Here is a 17,991-nt window from a genome sequence, read left to right as displayed (position 1 = left end):
GGCTCACCAAGAAAAAAAGAGAGAGGACTCAAGTAAATAAAATTAGAAATGAGAGTTGAGAAGTAACAATTGACACAACAGAAAAACAAAGGATTGTAAGAAAAAAATACTATGAAGAACTATGCCAAAAAATTGGACAACCTAGATAAATCAGACAAATTTCTTGAAACATATAATTTTTATAAATTAATCTGGAAGAATCAGAAAATCTGAACAGACCAATTACAACAAATGAGATCAAAACAATTATTAAAAATCTCTGAACAAACAAAAGCTTTGGGTGGGGGAGGAGGACGCTGACTGCTGTGCAGCTGGCCGCAGGCTGGGGCCATGGGGAAAGACTATTACCAGACGCTGGGGCTGGCCCACAGCGCATTGGACAAGGCGATCAAACGGGCCTATTGCCGCCAGGCCCTGCGCTACCATCTGGACAAGAACAAGGAGTTCAAGGAGATCGCGGAGTCCTATGACGTGCTCAGCTATCCACGCAAGCACGAGATCTTCGACCGCTACGGAGAGGAAGGACTAAATGGTGGTGGCCCCAGTGGTGAGAGTGGCGGTGGTGCTAATGGTACCTCCTTTAACTACACGTTCCATGGAGACCCTCATGCCATGTTTCCTGGGTTCTTTGGTGGTCGAAATTCCTTTGACAACTTTTTTTGGACAGCGGAACGGGGAAGAAGGCATGGACATTGATGAGACATTCTCTGGCTTCCCCATGGGCATGGATGGCTTCAACATGAATGTTGTCTGCTTCTGTCCCATCCAAGAGCCCACCCAAAAAAAGCAAGACCCCCATGTCACCCATGACCTTAGGGTCTCCCTTGAAGAGATCTGCAATGGTTATATCAAGAAGATGAAGATCTCCCATAAAAGGCTGAACACCGATGGGAAAAGCATCTGCAATGAAGACAAAATCTTGAACATTGAAATGAAACAGGGCTGGAAAGAAGGGACCCAAATCACCTTCTCCAAGGAGGGAGACCAGACCTCTAACAACATTCCAGCCGACATTATCTTTGTTTTAAAGGATAAGCCACACAATATCATTAAGAGAGATGGCTCTGATGTCATTTACCCAGGCAGGATCATACTTTGGCAGGCTCTATGTGCCTGTACTGTGAATATCCCCATTCTGGACAGCAGGACCATACCCGTCAAGTTCAGAGATGTCATCAGGCCTGGTATGCAGCCAAAAGTTCCTGGAGAAGGCCTCCTTCTCCCCAAGACACCTGAGAAACATGAGGACGTCAATATTGAGTTTGAAGTGATCTTCCCTGAAAGGATTCCCCAGATGTCAAGAACCACACTTGAGCAATTCTTCTGATATAAACACTTGGGTTCCTCAAGGACTGACCAGGGACCTTTCCAGAGCTCAAGGATTTCCAGACAGTTCCACCAGTTGTGGACTCATGAGAGGGCAGGAGGGTCTAGAGAGGGTTTCTATACTGCTGAATTTGTTTTCCAGAGAATATATTACAATCTTTCAAAGTTGGAAAAACAAACAAACAAACAAGAAAAACAAAAACAAAAACAAAAAACAAAATCTCTGGGTCAGATGGCTTCACAGGTGAATTCTACCAACTATTCAAAGTAGAACTAACTCCTATCCTTCTCAAGCTATTTCAAAAAATTCAAGAGGAGGAAAAACTTCCAAGCTTTTTTATAAGGTGAGCATAATTCTGATTCCAAAACTAGGCAAAGAGAATACAAAGAAAGAAAACTATAAGCCAATATCCCTGATGATTTAGATGCTAAAATTCTCAACAAAATATTAGCAAACGAGATCCAGCAATACATGAAAAAATCATATATCATGATCAAGTGGGATTTATTCTGGGGAGGCAAGGCTTGTACAATATTTGCAAATCAATCAATGTGATTCATCACATAAACAAAAGAAAGAAGAAAGATAACATGATAATATCAATAGATGCAGAAAAAGCATTTGATAAAATCCAGCACCCATTTATGATCAAAACTCTCAGCAAAGTGGGAATACAGGGAACATACCTCAACATGATAAAGGCCATTTATGACAAACCCACAGCCAACATCATACTCAATGGGCAAAAATTAAAAGCAATCCCCTTAAGATCAGGAACAAGGCAGGGGTGCCTTATTCACCACTCTTATTCAACATAGTTCTGGAAGTCTAGCCACACCAATCAGACAAGAAGAGGAAAAAAAAGGCAACCAATTTGGAAAAAAAAGAAATAAAACTATCATTATTTGCTGATGATATGATATTGTACATAGAAAGCCCTAAAGTCTCAGTCAAAACACTACTGGACCTGATAAATGAATTCAGCAAGGTGGCAGAATATAAAATTAATATTCAGAAATCAGAGGCATTTTTATACACCAACAATGAACTGTCTGAAAGAGAACTTAAGAAAACAATCCCCTTCACTATTGGAACAAAAATAATAATAATAAAGTACCTAGGAATAAATTTAACCAAAGAGATTAAAGACTTGTACTTGGAAAATTATAAAACATTGATAAAAGAAATCAAGGAAGATACAAGCAAGTGGGAGCATATACTGCATTCATAGATAGAAATAATAAACATCATTAAAATGTCTATATTACCCAAAGCAATTTATAAATTCAATGCAATTCCTATGAAAATACCAATGAAATGCTTCAAAGATATAGCTCAAATACACCAAAAATGTATATGGAAACAAAAGAGAACATGATTAGCCTCAGCAATCCTGTAAAAGAAGAATAAAGTGGGAAGTATCACAGTTCCTGATATCAAGTTATACTACAAGGCCATTGTACTCAAAACAGCCTGGTACTGGAATAAGAACAGGCATATAGATCAATGGAACAGAACAGAGAACCCAGAAATAAACCCACACCTTTATGAAAAATTGATACTTAACTAAGGAGGTAAGAGCATACAATGGAGTAAAGATAATCTCTTTAACAACTGCTATTGGGGAAATTGGACAGCTACCTGCAAAAAAATGAAACTGGACCACTAACTTACACCATTCACAAAAATAAACTCAAAATGGATAAAAGGCTTATATGTAAACTGTGAAACTATAAGCATCTTAGAAGAAAACACAGGCAGCTCTCCAACATCTCTTGCAGCAATATATTTGCCAATTTATCTCCACTGGCAAGAGAAATAAAAGACAGGACATACAAATGGGACTATATCAAACTAAACAGCTTTTTCACAGCTAAAGACAATAAGAACAGAATAAAAGGACAAACCACACAATGGAAGAACATATTCTACAAGATGTCTGATAAGGGGCTAATAACCAAAATTTATAAAAAACTTGTAAAACTCAATATCAGGAAGATAAAAAATCCAATAAAAATGGGCAAAAGAAATAAATAGACACTTCTCCAAAGAGAACATACAAATAGGCATATAAAAAATGCCAATAGGCATATAAAAATGCTCAACATCACTAATCATTAGAGAAATGCAAATTAAAACCACAATGAGATATCACCTCACTGCAGTCAGAATGGCGCTCATTGACAAAACAATACAGAGTAAGTGCTGGCCAGGATGTGGAGAAAAGGGAATCCTCCTGCACTGCTGGTGGGAATGCAGACTGGTGCAGCCACTGTGGAAAACAGTATGGAGATTTCTCAATTAAAAATGGAACTGCCTTTTGACCCAGCCATCCTCCTTTTAGGAATATATTCTAAGAACACCACATCACTGATTTAAAAGAAGAAATGCACCCCCATGTTTATGGCAGCATTGTTTACAATAGCGAGAATCTGGAAACGACCCGTGTCCATGAGTGGACGAGTGGATTAAAAAGCAGTGGTACATATATACAATGGAATACTATGGGGCCATAAAAAAGAAGGAATTCTTACCTTTTGCCACAACATGGATGGACCTGGGAACTATTATGTTACATGAAATAAGCCAGTCAGAGAAAGAAAAATATCATATGACCTCATTCATTTGAGGAATCCAATGAACAATGTGAACTGAGGAACAGAATAGAGGCAGAGGCGGGATCAAAAGGACCAGAGGGAAAGCGGACAGAGGGAAAGGGGAAGAGAGGATGAGATCAGAGAAGGGAAAGTGATTGGTGAAATTATATACATATAACACAGTGTTATAGAGTGCAGAAAAGCAAATCCTGTAGGGAAGGGGGGAGGACATGGGGAAGAGGTGGGCAAGGGCAATGTTGAAGGAACACAGGGTGGGGGATATATTCAGCGGGACACTTGAATCTATGTAAACACAATAAATTTAAAGCAATAAAAAATATACAACCATAAAAGTTTATGTCAAACTCAAGTTTCTTGGTGTATATCTGTCTCAAACTCTGGAAGACAAAAAGACAATAATAGGATGGGGTGAGAATGAGGTGAGAGATCATGCAAAGTTCCAATATAGGCAGCGTCAGCACGATCATCCTGATCATGATTTGGATGAAGTACCTTCCCAATAAATTCTTCTGTATCTCTCTCTCTCTCTTTTATTTCTTTAATTTTTTTATTGTGGTAAAATCCATAGACCATAAAATTTCTGATTTTAACAATGTTTAAGTGTAAAATTCAGCTGCATTAATTATATTTCTAATGTAGTGCAACCATCGCCACAGTTTCCAAAACTTTTTTATCACCCCAAACAGAACTCCGTACCCAGTAGGCAATAACTCCCCATCCTTCCAACCCTCTAGTCCCTGATAGCTTCTTTTCTTCTTTTTGTCCATATGAATTTGCCTTTTCTAGGTATTTCATGTAAGTGAATCAAAGCATTTTGCCTGGAGAGAAGCAAGAAGAAACCGGGCAGTTATTCCCTTGAGAATATAGCTGGAGCTGCTTCTTGCTTCTCTCCAGGCAGAATATTCTGATATTGTTGCTTATTTATATTTTGTCTTGTTCTAAAAAGGATTTGAGCTATCTTACAAAATTTATAGGCTGCACAGGGATAACATAAATATATGAGAAAATAAATCCAGGAAAATAAGCCTGTCTCTGTATATGTGTGAGAGAGAGACACACAGAGAAAGAGACAGAGAGCAATTTTGAGATTGATAAATACCTTTAAAAAGGGGAATTATCTTTCAGTTTCTGATACAGCCTAAACCTCCCCTCCATAGGGTACTGCCATATAAAAATGTAGGTCTTTTAATTTGACAAAATACAAACTTATATCTCTACCAGAAAAAAAGGTGGTGAAAAGCCTCTCTTGAGAAAGAGTGAATGGACAAATAAAGATTTCTCATTCCAGACAAAAGAAAATAACCCAGGAAGGGAGCCAAAAACAGAAGATCCCAAGGAGAGAGATGGAAAGTAATGCCAAGAGGCAAACAAATAAAAAAGATTTAGAGATCTGGCTAATTAAAAATTTAAAAGCTTTATTTGTCAAAAACATCATAAACAACCAAAAAGTTCTAAGATAGAAGACAGGTTGAAACAATCTAACTGCATTTGCAGTGTAGGTGGGAATTGGCTGAACTAGGGCAATCTGGCTGAGGGAGGTTAAAGCATCAGTTCAAGGTCACTCAGCCATGATGTGGGCTGACATCTCTGCTCCATAGCACGTGCTCTTAGCCATCATTTCCTTCCTTCTTTAGATTTCGCTAGGATTTATCTATTTCGTTCTCTTTTAAAGCTTGTTGTTTCCTTTATTATTCCTATAAATTTTGTTTTGTTTCATATTCACTGTAGTCTTCAATGATTATCCAATTGTTCATTGATTTTCTTGGTATGCTGCTAATGTTTATTTAATAAATAAATGAATATTCTAACTGGTTATTTTTGACATATAAACTTTTTTCCCCCAGTAGTCAAAAGCTACATTACATAGTCACTTTAATTATGAAGTTTTTGGAATAACCTATTAAATTTTCAGTAGATGGAATAAGTTCTGAAAATAATTGTAATTGTGTTTTTCTTTTTTTTTTAGTTTTGTGTACCTCTTTTATTGTTCTTTTTTTATTGATTTTAATTTATTGTGTATACATAGATTCTACTGTTGCCCTGAATGCATCCCCCCTACCCTGTATTCCCCTCAACATCTCCCTTACCCCCCTTCCGATTGTGCTCTTCCCCCTTCCCTTCAGGTTTATCCCATCCTATCATCCCCTTCTTTTCCTCTGGTTCCTTTGATCTCTCCTCTGTCTCAATTCTGTTCCTCAGTTCACATTGTTCACTGGATTCCTCAAATGAGTGAGGTCATATGATATCTTTCTTTTTCTGCCTGGTTTATTTCACTTAACACAGGGGTCCCCAAACTTTTTACACAGGGGGCCAGTTCACTGTCCCTCAGACCATTGGAGGGCTGGATTATAAAAAAAAAAACGATGAACAAATCCCTATGCACACTGCACATACCTTATTTTAAAGTAAAAAAACAAAATGGGAACAAATACAATATTTAAAATAAAGAACAAGTAAATTTAAATCAACAAACTGACCAGTATTTCAATGAGAACTCTAGGCCTGCTTTTGGCTAATGAGATGGTCAATGTGCTCCTCTCACTGACCACCAATGAAAGAGGTGCCCCTTCCAGAAGTGTGATGGGGGCCTGATAAATGGCCCCAGGGGGCCGCATAGGGCCCGCGGGCCGTAGTTTGGGGACCCCTGACTTAACATAATACTTTCCAGGTCCATTCATGTTGTTGCAAAAGGTAAGATTTCCTAATTTTTTATGGCCCCATAGTATTTTATTGTATATATGTATCACTGCTTTTTAATCCACTCATCCACTGATGGACACTTGGGCTGTTTCCAAATCCTTGCTATTGTGAACAATGCTGCCATAAACATGGGGGTGAATTTCTTCTTTTGAAACAGTGCTATGGTGTTTTGGGGTATATTCCTAAAAGTGAGTAGCTGGGTCAAAAGGCAGTTCAATTTTTAATTTTTTGAGGAATCTCCGTACTGTTTTCCACAGTGGCTGCACCAGTCTGCATTCCTACCAGAAGTACAGGAAGGTTCCCTTTTCTCCACATCCTGGCCAGCACTTATTCTGTATTGTTTTGTTGATGAGTGCCATTCTGACTGGAGTGAGGTGATATCTCATCGTGGTTTTAATTTGCATTTCTCTAATGATTAGTGATGTTGAGCATTTTTCATATGCCTATTGGCCATCTGTATGTCTTTTTGGGAGAAGCGTCTATTCATTTTTTTTTGCCCTTTTTTTTTTTTTTTTTGTATTTTTCTGAAGCTGGAAATGGGGAGAGACAGTCAGACAGACTCCCGCATGCGCCCGACAGGGATCCACCCGGCACGCCCACCAGGGGGCGACGCTATGCCCAACAGGGGGCGATGCTCTGCCCCTCCAGGGCATCGCTCTGTTGTGACCAGAGCCACTCTAGCACCTGGGGCAGAGCCAAGGAGCCATCCCCAGCGCCCGGGCCATCTTTGCTCCAATGGAGCCTCGCTGCAGGAGGGGAAGAGAGAGACAGAGAGGAAGAAGAGGGGGAGAGGTGGAGAAGCATATGGGCACTTCTCCTGTGTGCCCTGGCCGGGAATTGAACCCAGGACTTCTGCACACCAGGCCGACGCTCTACCACTGAGCCAACCGGCCAGGGCTCTTTTGCCATTTTTTGATTGAATTGTTTATCTTCCTGGTATTGAGTTTTACAAGTTCTTTATAAAATTTGGTTATTAACTCCTTATCAGACATATTGTTGAATATGTTCTCCCATTGTGTGGTTTGTCTTTTTATTCTGTTCTTATTGTCTTTAGCTGTACAAAAGCTGTTCAGTTTGATATAGTCCCATTTGTTTATCCTGTCTTTTATTTCACTTGCCCATGGAGATATATTGCAAATATATTGCTGCGAGAGATGTCAGAGAGCTTTCTGCCTATGTTTTCTCTAAGATGATTATGGTTTCACGGCTTACATTTAAATCTTTTATCCATTTTGAGTTTATTTTTTGAATGGTGTAAGTTCGTGGTCTAGCTGTATATATTTTTTGCAGGTAGATGTCCAATTTTTCCAAAAGCATTTATTAAAGAGGCTGTCAAACTTCATTGTATGCTCTTACCTCCTTTGTCAAATATCAGTTGTCCATAAAGGTGTGGGTTTATATCTGGGTTCTCTGTTCTGTTCTATTGATCTATATGCCTGTTCTTATGCCAGTACCAAGCTGTTTTGAGTACAATGGCCTTGTAGTATAACTTGATATCAGGAACTGTCATGCCTCCCACTTTATTCTTCCTTTTCAAGATTGCTGAGGCTATTTGTGTTCTTTTTTGGTTCCATATAAATTTTTGGAATATGTGTTCTATATCTTTGAAGTATGTCATTGGTGTTTTAATTGATAATGCATTGAATTTATAAATTGCTTTGGGTAATATAGACATTTTAATGATGTTTATTCTTCCTAACCATGATCATGGTATATGCTTCAAATTGTTTGTATCTTTCTTGATTACTTTTATCAATGTTTTATAATTTTCCGAGTATAAGTCTTTAATCTCCTTGGTTAAGTTTACTTCTAGGTATTTTATTTTTTTTGGTTGCAATAGTGAAGAGGATTGTTTCCTTAATTTCTCTTTCTGACAGTTCATTCTTGGTGTATAAAGATGCCTCTGATTTCTGAGTATTAATTTTATATCCTGCCATTTTGCTGAATTCATTTATCAGGACTAGTAATTTTTCTATATATAATAAATATCATATCATCTACAAATAATGATAGTTTTACTTCTTATTTTCCAATTTGGATGCCTTTTATTTCTTCTTCTTGTCTGATTGGTGTGGCTAGACTTCCAGAACTATGTTGAATAAAAGTGGTAAAAGAGGTCACCCCAGCCTTGTTCCTGATCTTAAGGGGATTACTTTTAATTTTTGTCCATTGAGTATGATGTTGGCTGTGGGTTTGTCATAGACAGCCTTTATCATGTTGAGGTATGTTTCCTGAATTCCCACTTTGATGAGAGTTTTTATCATGAATGTGTGCTTGATTTTATCAAGTGCTTTTTCTGCATCTATTGAAATTATCATGTGGTCTTTCTCCTTCCTTTTGTTTATGTGATAAATTACATTGATTGATTTGCAAATATTGTACTAGCCTTGCCTCCTCAGAATAAATCCCACTTGATAATGGTATATGATTTGTTCCATATATTGCTGAATTTGGTTTGCTAATATTTTGTTGAGGATTTTAGCATCTAAATTCATCAGGGATATTGGCCTATAATTTTCTTCTCTGTGTTGTCTTTGCCTGGTTTTGGAATCAGAATAATGCTCGCCTCATAAAAAAAAATCTTGGAAGTCTTCCTTCCTCTTGAATTTTTAAAAATAGCTTGAGAAGGATATGAGTTAGTTCTTTGGTAGAATTCACCTGTGAAGCCATCAGGCCCCAGGCTTTTGTTTGTTGGGAGTTTTTTGATAACTGTTTTGATCTCATTTGTTGTAATTGATCTGTTTAGATTTTTTTGATTCTTCCAGATTGAGTTTTAAAAAATTATATGTTTCAAGAAATTTGTTCATTTCATCCAGATTGTCTAATTTTTTGGCCTACAATTCTTTATGGTATTTTTTTTTTTTTTTACAATTCTTTGTATTTTTGTTGTGTCAGTTGTTATTCCTTCACTCTCATTTCTAATTTTATTTATTTGAGTTCTTTTATTTATTTATTTATTTATTTTTGGTGAGTCTGGCTAAAGGTTCATTGATCTTGTTTACCTTTTCAAAAAATCAGCTCCTGGTGTCATTAATACTCTTTATTTTTTTTTGCCTCTATGTCATTTATTTTCACTCTAATCTTTATTATTTCCTTTGTATGTGATAGCCTTTTTTTCTCTAGTAGTTTTTAATATTTTCTCTTTATAACTTAGCTTTGGTATTTTATTTATGATGTGTCTTGGTGTAGATTTTTTTTTTGTGTGTGTGTAGATTTCTTTGGGTTTCTCTTTAATGGAATTCTCTGTGCTTCTTTAACTTGTGTAACTTTTCCAGCATCGATTTAGGAAAGTTTTCAGCTATGATTTGATTGAACAAAGTCTCTATCCCTTGTTCTCTCTCTTCTTCAGGAACCCCTATGATGTGGATGTTATTTCTCTTCATGTTGTCACAGATTTCTCTTAGAGTTTCCTCAGACTTTCTGAGTCTCTCTCTCTCTTTTTTTTTTTTTTTTTTTTTTTGCTGCTTTGCTTCTGTGCCTTTGTCTATCTTGTCTTCTAACTCGCTGATTCAATCCTCAGCTTTATCCATCCTACTTTTAATTCCTTCCATTGTGGTCTTCATTTCTGATATTGTATTTGTCATTTCTGACTGATTCTTTATTATTTCAGTGTCTTTTTTTATACTTGCTATCTTTTTATTTAGGTGTTTGTTATGTCCATCTATAGATGTTCTAAGATCTTTGAGCATTCTAACCATCATCATTTTAAACTCTGCGTCTGGTAATTTGGTTATATCTGACTAATTCAAGTCCTTTTTTTGGGATTTCTCTTTATTCACTTGTGTTGCATTTCTATACCTTCCCATTCTGTTTATGTATAAGAAGGGTGTGGCCACTGGAGTCCAATGGGTGTGGCCTCTGTGTTCCCTAAGTGTGGTCTGTGTGCAGGCCCACCACCACCTCTACTGCTGCCTTGGGCTTTCAGGTATGGGCGTTTCTGGTGACTGCCCATTGTAGCAGTCGTGGTGGTTTTTACCTCTTCACACAGGAGTGGCTGTGTTTACATCCCTAGTCCACAAGCCTCTGCTGGCCTCTGCCCCACCCCCACTGGTGCGGCTGTGTGCCGGGCTACGGCCACAAGCCTCTGCACCACAGGCCTGGCTGCACACCTATGCTCAGCTGTGGGTCTCTGCCTGTTCCCTGGCTTTCACCCCTCCACTACTGATGGAGCTGTGCTTGTGTGCTGGCTGCAATATCCAGCCCCACGGGCTGGGCAGGGCTGTGCATCCTTGCTCAGCTATGGGTCCCTGCCTGTTCCCTGGCTTTTGCCTTGCCTCTGCAGGCAGAGCTGTGCTCACATACCATCTGCATGCTCTGGCTCTGTGCACTGGGCATGGCTGCATGCCCGCGTTCAGCCGCGGGTGTTTGCAGTTCCCCGACTTTCGCCGTTCCCCTGTGGGTGGGATAGCAGGCAAGACTGCTCTTGCTCACTGGACACACAGCCCAGTTGTACCACTTTCATGTATGCCTTGTACCCTTGCCGGGCGAGACTGAGCTCATGCCAGGACTCAGTCTTGGCCAGGCTGGCCTCCACCCCCACCGACGGGACCACACTTCCATGTCCCGCCACCACCCACCCTCCGGCAAGCCCTTAGCAATGTGGGTGGGGGCGCTGCTGCTCAGACCTCAGCACTCAATACTGTATTCCTGAAGGCTCCCTCCTTTTAAGTGACTCTGCTCTGAGTGTCATGGGAGAGCTTGTTTGGCTGTTGTCCTGCTTCCCTTTGCTGGTATTGTTGGTTCCAGGGGAAATATTCACTTTAGATTTGGGGAGTGACTCAGCCCCATGTTAGGGTGGCTGTCCTTCAAAGTGTTTCTCCCTATGCCTCCTAGATTACACTCTTTTCCTGCTACACCAGTCCTCTCAACTCTCCCAGTCTCCCAGAGTACCGGATTAGTGGTTGTGAGAGGTTTTCTGCACGGTCCCTTTAAGAAGAATCCTGGGTCTGAGAAATCTATCTCTCTCACAAACAGTATCCTGACTTGTTTTGCAGTTAAACACTGTCCATACGCTTCCTCTAGACTCTGGAGCTGCAGTCTCGGGCTTTGTTCCTGAGACTCAGGACCCTATCCTCTCTGCTAAATTCGCTTCCCCCACCATGCGAATCCCTCCGGGCTGCCATTTGCTTCTGTGAGCTGGGCAGCCCTCTCCGCATTTCTGCTTTTCCTACCAATCTCAGTGTGGCTTCCTCAGTGTTTCTTTTCTTTCTTTTTTTTTTTTTTGTGTTTTTCTGAAGTTGGAAACAGGGAGGCAGTAAGACAGACTCCTGCATGCACCCAACCGGGATCCACCCAGCTTGCTAACCAGGGGGAGATGCTCTGCCCATCTGGGGCATCGCTCTGTTGTGACCAGAGCCATTCTAGCACCTGAGGCAGAGGCCATAGAGCCATCCTCAGCGCCTGGGCCAACTTTGCTCCAATGGAGCCTTGGCTGCGAGAGGGGAAGAAAGAGACAGAGAGGAAGGAGAGGGGGAGGGGTGGAGAAGCAGATGGGTGCTTCTCCTGTGTGCCCTGGCTGGGAATCGAACCCGGGACTCCTGCACACCAGACCGACACTCTACCACTGAGCCAACTGGCCTGGGCTCTTCAGTGTTTCTTGGTTAAAGAGTCCTCTAAGTTTAGTTCAAAGTTGGTTTTTCCCAGATGATGGTTTTTAAAATTAAGTTGTAATCCATTTTGGTTCTGGGAGATGGAAGTTGGTATGTCTGCCTACTCCATCGCCATCATGCCTGACCCTTTATTCTGTAATTGTGTTTTTATATAATGAAGCCTCTTTTTATATCCCATGTCTTCATGTTTATACCAGATCTTCAGAACTATGTGAAGTGACACAAGAGTGCTGATATTTTTATCTAGTTCTTTAATAAGAACAAGGCTAACATTTTTCTGTTATGAAGCTTGTTAATGTTTTTTAAAATGATGCTTTTAAATGGTTGTTTTCTATCATTTTGAGGATGTATTCTCTTATTTTTTTGGTTTTATGAATTTTTTTTAATAACAGGAATAGGTGTTAAATTTTATTGACTGTCTATATACAGTAGGTGTTTTTCTTTTTTTAGGTTTATTGAAGTAAATCTTTACATCACTAGATGTCTTGATGTTAATCTTTTCTTGCATTCCTACTTGATACAAATGCTATCTGGTGTAACAGACAATGTCAATGAAGTATTTTTACTTTGGTTTGCATAAAAATCATCTGGAGGAAATGCTAAAATGCAGACTCTAGGACAACACTCCTAACAAGTATGACTCAATAGGTTTGGGATGAGGTTAGAATTTGACATTTTAGAAATACCCCATTTACAAATTTTAAGAAACATGTTTAAATGAACTACTGTATTATGCTTATGTGTATTTTTATCATTATAGCAGTTATGTAAGAAGTAAAATTAACCTATTTTTTGAAAAATATTTTTGTATTTTTTACTTTAAGAAGGTTTTGACATATTTTTGTATCTGGTCTAGCTTCATTAAATAAATTGGGGTCTTTTAAAAGATTTTTTAATGATGTTAACTGTTCATAAAACATGAGAATATTTTGTTACTTAAGGGTCTAAAAGAATTAGTGGGTAAAACAAAAACTGAAGTTTTGTTTGCGTGAGGGAATTCTTAGAGCACTCATATATCATCTCTGCTATGATTATTGACCTAACAAAAATTGCAAATTGAGTTTATATATGAAAAATTAGCTTATTTTTTTGATAACATATCATACACAAAGGGCTCTAGTGGAATATAGGATTGGAAAATTTATATGGGACTGGATTAAGGAGAGCCTTGAATAGGAATAGAATGAATGGGTTACAAAAAATTTTTATGCACATTATTTAATTTTATGTTTATAATAGCAATATATATGGCACCTCATCTTACCCCACCTCACCCCTTCCCTGCTGCTGTATAGGTGAAGTCATGGAAACTTGTAAGTAGTGTGACTTGTTTTGGAATTGTTGAAATTTTTTATGGTAAGATACCAAATAACTTTATGACTAATTTAATGTAGAAGAGATATGTATAAAAAGTAAAACATCTCATCTCCCTCACTGCTATAGAATAAATTGTGCCCCACCAAATTTATATGTTGAAGTCCTAACATCCAAATGTGACGATATTTGGAAATGGAGTGTTTAGGTGGTGATTAGTATTTGATAAGATCATGAAGGTAGGGTCCTGATGATTGGATTTATGCCTTTATAGGAAGAGACCAGGGGTTTGCTCTCTACTATGTGAGGACAGAGGGAGAAGGTGGTCATCTGCATGCGAGGAGGAACACTTTGAGCAGGAACTGATCTCTGAAGAAAAAATTCTTCAAAAGATCTTGGAATTTCCAGCCTCCAGAACTATGAAAAATAATTTTATTGTTTAAGTTACACAGTCTATGGTATTGTGTTACAACAGCCCAAGCTGACTAATATACCCACTGTGTAGTTAGTTTCTGATATAAAATGTGCAAAGATAACTGAGTATATAATAAATATGCCATGTGAGACATTTTTTAAAATAGAAAAATAACATATTGTCTATTAGTTTAAGTCACTTACTTATCCAGTCTGTTGGGGGCAGTTTTAGATTGAATTGTATATCTATATTGATACAGCTGTCTTCAGAATGACTCCCTGATTCTGCACTCTTGTATTCTATAAAATTACAAACTTAAATTTTAAAATATACATTTACTTTTATTCATTTACTCATTCATTCATTCATTCAGCCATTCATTCATTTACTTATTCACTTTGGAAACTCGAAGGCAGTGATGTCATCATCAGGGTCTGGCTTTCTAGTACAGATGCACATAGTCTTAGAAAGAAGGTATCTCAGAAGAGATGTGGATTATGGACAGATCATGAAGTCCTAGGAAAATAGGAACTGCTTTCAGTTGGAGTACAGCAATCAGAGTTTGAGCTGGACCTTGGGATCCGAATAGGTTTTCAATGGGTGGAGATGTAAAAAAGGGTAATTCAGAAAACAGATAACTACAGGAAGCATAAAGAAGAGGATTGTAAGTTGTTTAAGATAATAATATGTATCTTAGTTTTATTAGTTTGGAATATATATAGGAAAGGTAAAGCTGAAGAGCTAATTTTAAGCCATATTATGAATGTTTTTTTTTTTTTTTTTTTTTTTTTTTGGTATTTTTCTGAAGTTGGAAACGGAGAGGCAGTCAGACAGACTCCTGCATGCGCCCGACTGGAATCCACCTGGCATGCCCATGAGGGGGCGATGCTCTGCCCATCTGGGGCGTTGCTCTGTTGCACCCAGAGCCATTCTAGTGCCTGAGGCAGAGGCCATAGAGCCATCCTCAGTGCCCGGGCCAACTTTGCTCCAATGGAGCCTTGGCTGCGGGAGGAGAAGAGAGAGACAGAGAGGAAGGAGAGGGGGAAGGGTGGAGAAGCAGATGGGTGCTTTTCCTGTGTGCCCTGGCCGGATATCGAACCCAGGACTCCTGCACACCAGGCTGATGCTCTACCACTGAACCAACCGGCTAGGGCCTCATGAATGGTTTTTAATCACAGACTAAGGTTTCTAGGTTTTGTTCTGGAGATAAGGGAGAAAGGTTAAAGATTTTGCTGCATTATATCAATTAGCAGAAGCAACAACAAACAACTAAAACAGACACTAGAGGTTTACTACTTTCAAAATAGTGCTGGTATCTCATTTTTCACCAGGTAGTTAAATCAGCAATACTGAAAAAGAGACATTGTCATTGTGATCAGTCCCATTATGATGATATGAGGTAAACTCATCGACTATAGAAAACAAGTAAAATGAGAAGACTAGAGGATTGAAGTCAAAATATTATATGGGTGGAGGAAAAAGAATTAGGAAAAAGTATTAAGAGAACAAGAATTATACAAAGTTCTTATGCTAAAAAAAGGGGAGTTTTTAAAAGAAGTAGTTAAATCCTGCTTTGCATTATTCTTTATATATTTTGAGCTTATCTTTCTTTTCTTTCAAATCAACATTTCTATAATGTTAGGGTAGGGATTATTATCTTTACTTCTCAATGTTTACTGTGGCAAATATACTGCTAAAGACATTGTTAACTAATTATCAATCCTTGCTCATTTCTATTTATAATATTTAAATAATTATAAAAATGATCATAAATAACATAAATTAAATTTACAATAAGCAGTTCTGGGTGCTTTACATGAATTTTTTATTTAATTCTTACAACAACCAATAGAAATTACCAAGTGAGACATTCATCAGACAGATGTAGGCAGAGTAATGACCCAAAAAGTGTATGTCCTTCACCCTGAAGAATATAAAACTCACCTTGAATTTTAAATCTTTGTGGAAAGCTAAAACATTTTATTTCATTATTTAAAAAAATTTTAAGCATATCCATTATATAAAGCATCCTGTCAAGTATTTTGGGGAGATTGACCATTGCCCATAATTGTTAGATTTTTTTTCTTCAACTTTAACAATATTATCTTACAGAAAGAAAAAAGCTCAGATTTCATCCCCAGCCAGAATCAGTAGATAGATTTTTGAAAAATCAGAGCTGAGAATTTTCTTTCTTTCTTTTTTTTTATTCAATGAGAGGAGGGGAGGCAGAGATAGACTCCTGCATGTGCCCTGACCAGGATCTACCTGAAAATCCCACTAGAAGGTGATGTTCTGCCTTTCTGGGGCATTGATCCATTGCTTAGCAACCAAGCTCTTCTTAGCACCTGGGCAAAGGCCATGGAGCCATCCTCCCCACCCAAGGCCAACTTGCTCCAATCAAGCCATGGCTGTAGAAGGGGAATAAAGTAAAAGACAGAAGTGAGAGGGAGAGAGGTGGAGAAGCAGATGGTCGCTTCTCCTGTGTGCCCTGACTGGGATTTGAACCACCACATCCACACGTCAGGCTGATGCTTTACTACCAAGCCAACCAACTAGGGCCAAATTTTTTCTAATTTAAAGATATTAGATTTAAGATAGATAGTTAAAGCTTAATTCATATTTTAAAGAAAAACTCAGAAAATAACAAGTATTGATGGGGATGTGGAGAATTTGGAAACTTTGTATTATTGGTAGGAACATAAAATGGTGCAGCTACTATAGAAATTAGTATGATGGTTCCTCAGAAAGTAAAAATAGAATTACTGTATAATCCAGCAATCACATTTCTGGATATATAATCCTCAAAACCAAAAACAGTGTCTCAAAGAAATATTTGTACACTCATATTTATAGCAGCACTGTCCATAGCAAAAGGAGGAAGCAACCCAAGTGTCCATCAATGATTAAATAAGTAAACAAAATGATGTGTATACAAGCAATAAAATATTCTTCAGACTTAAAAAGAAGAAAATTCTGACATATGCTACAACATGGATAAACCCTGAAGACATTATGCTAATTGAAACAAGCCTGCCACAAAACAACAAGTACTGTGATATTCCATTCATTTGAGGTAGCCAGAGGAGTAAAATTTATATGCAGAGAATGGAATGGTTGTTGCCAGGGACTGGGGAAGGTAAGAATGAAGAGTTGCTACTTAATAGTTATGGAGTTTCTGCTTCGCAAGATGAAAGAGTCTGGTGAGCAGCTGCACAACATGTATTTACCCAACACTATTAAACTGAATACTTAAAAATGGTAAATTTTATTTTATTTATAATATGTAATCACAATTTAGAAAAATTAGAAAAACCTTCATCAGTTATTCTTATTATATTAAATACAAATTTATTTCGCTATAATTTTCCTGTACATCTTTTGAACAATGTATCCCATATGCAGGAAACTCCACTTAAATTTTGCAACTTTGGCTGTATTTATGCTATATGCATGGATTCAAAACTGAAGATATAGAAACAAAAGATAAAACAAATGAGTGATTACATCTCAACTACAATAATATGCTTAACTATTTAAAATGGAGACTTTTAAAGGCTTTAAAGTTTCCTGATAAAGAGCCTATTTTTGACTTGAAATGAAGAACAATTAATTCTCCTATAGGCTTCAGTAGTTGATGATAATACTGGGGCCTGATTATACTTTATAATGATACCAGATAGTGTAATTTAAAAAAATGTTTTATTAGCTCTATGAAGGATCATTGTATGACCTGCATTTAAAAAATCTATTCTTCAAAGAATTACCTGTGGTTAGATGATTATTGTTAGGTCAAGTTATGTGTTTGAAGTTCATTAATCCCTTTCTAGGGGTTATTTTCATAACTTGTATTGTTTACAATTAATCCTTTCTGTAATCTGGTTTTGAGGTATTTTTATGTGAAATTGGAGAATTCACGCAATATTCATATCTCACATATAGACACATAATAGTGGGCAATAGCCTTGTCATTATCTATGGATTAATTGAAATTTGATAGAATTATCTCTC

General features: G+C 37.9%; 1 pseudogene; it reads left to right on the top strand.

Annotated features, from left to right (window-relative positions):
- The first annotated feature begins 330 nt into the window (after window positions 1–330).
- LOC136315044 (dnaJ homolog subfamily B member 1 pseudogene) lies at window positions 331–1,327 on the top strand (annotated as a pseudogene).
- Window positions 1,328–17,991: the final 16,664 nt, after the last annotated feature.

Source organism: Saccopteryx bilineata, chromosome 11 (assembly GCF_036850765.1).
Source record: "Saccopteryx bilineata isolate mSacBil1 chromosome 11, mSacBil1_pri_phased_curated, whole genome shotgun sequence".
NCBI classification, from domain to species: Eukaryota; Metazoa; Chordata; class Mammalia; order Chiroptera; family Emballonuridae; genus Saccopteryx; species Saccopteryx bilineata.
This window is presented reverse-complemented; position numbering and strand designations above follow the sequence as displayed.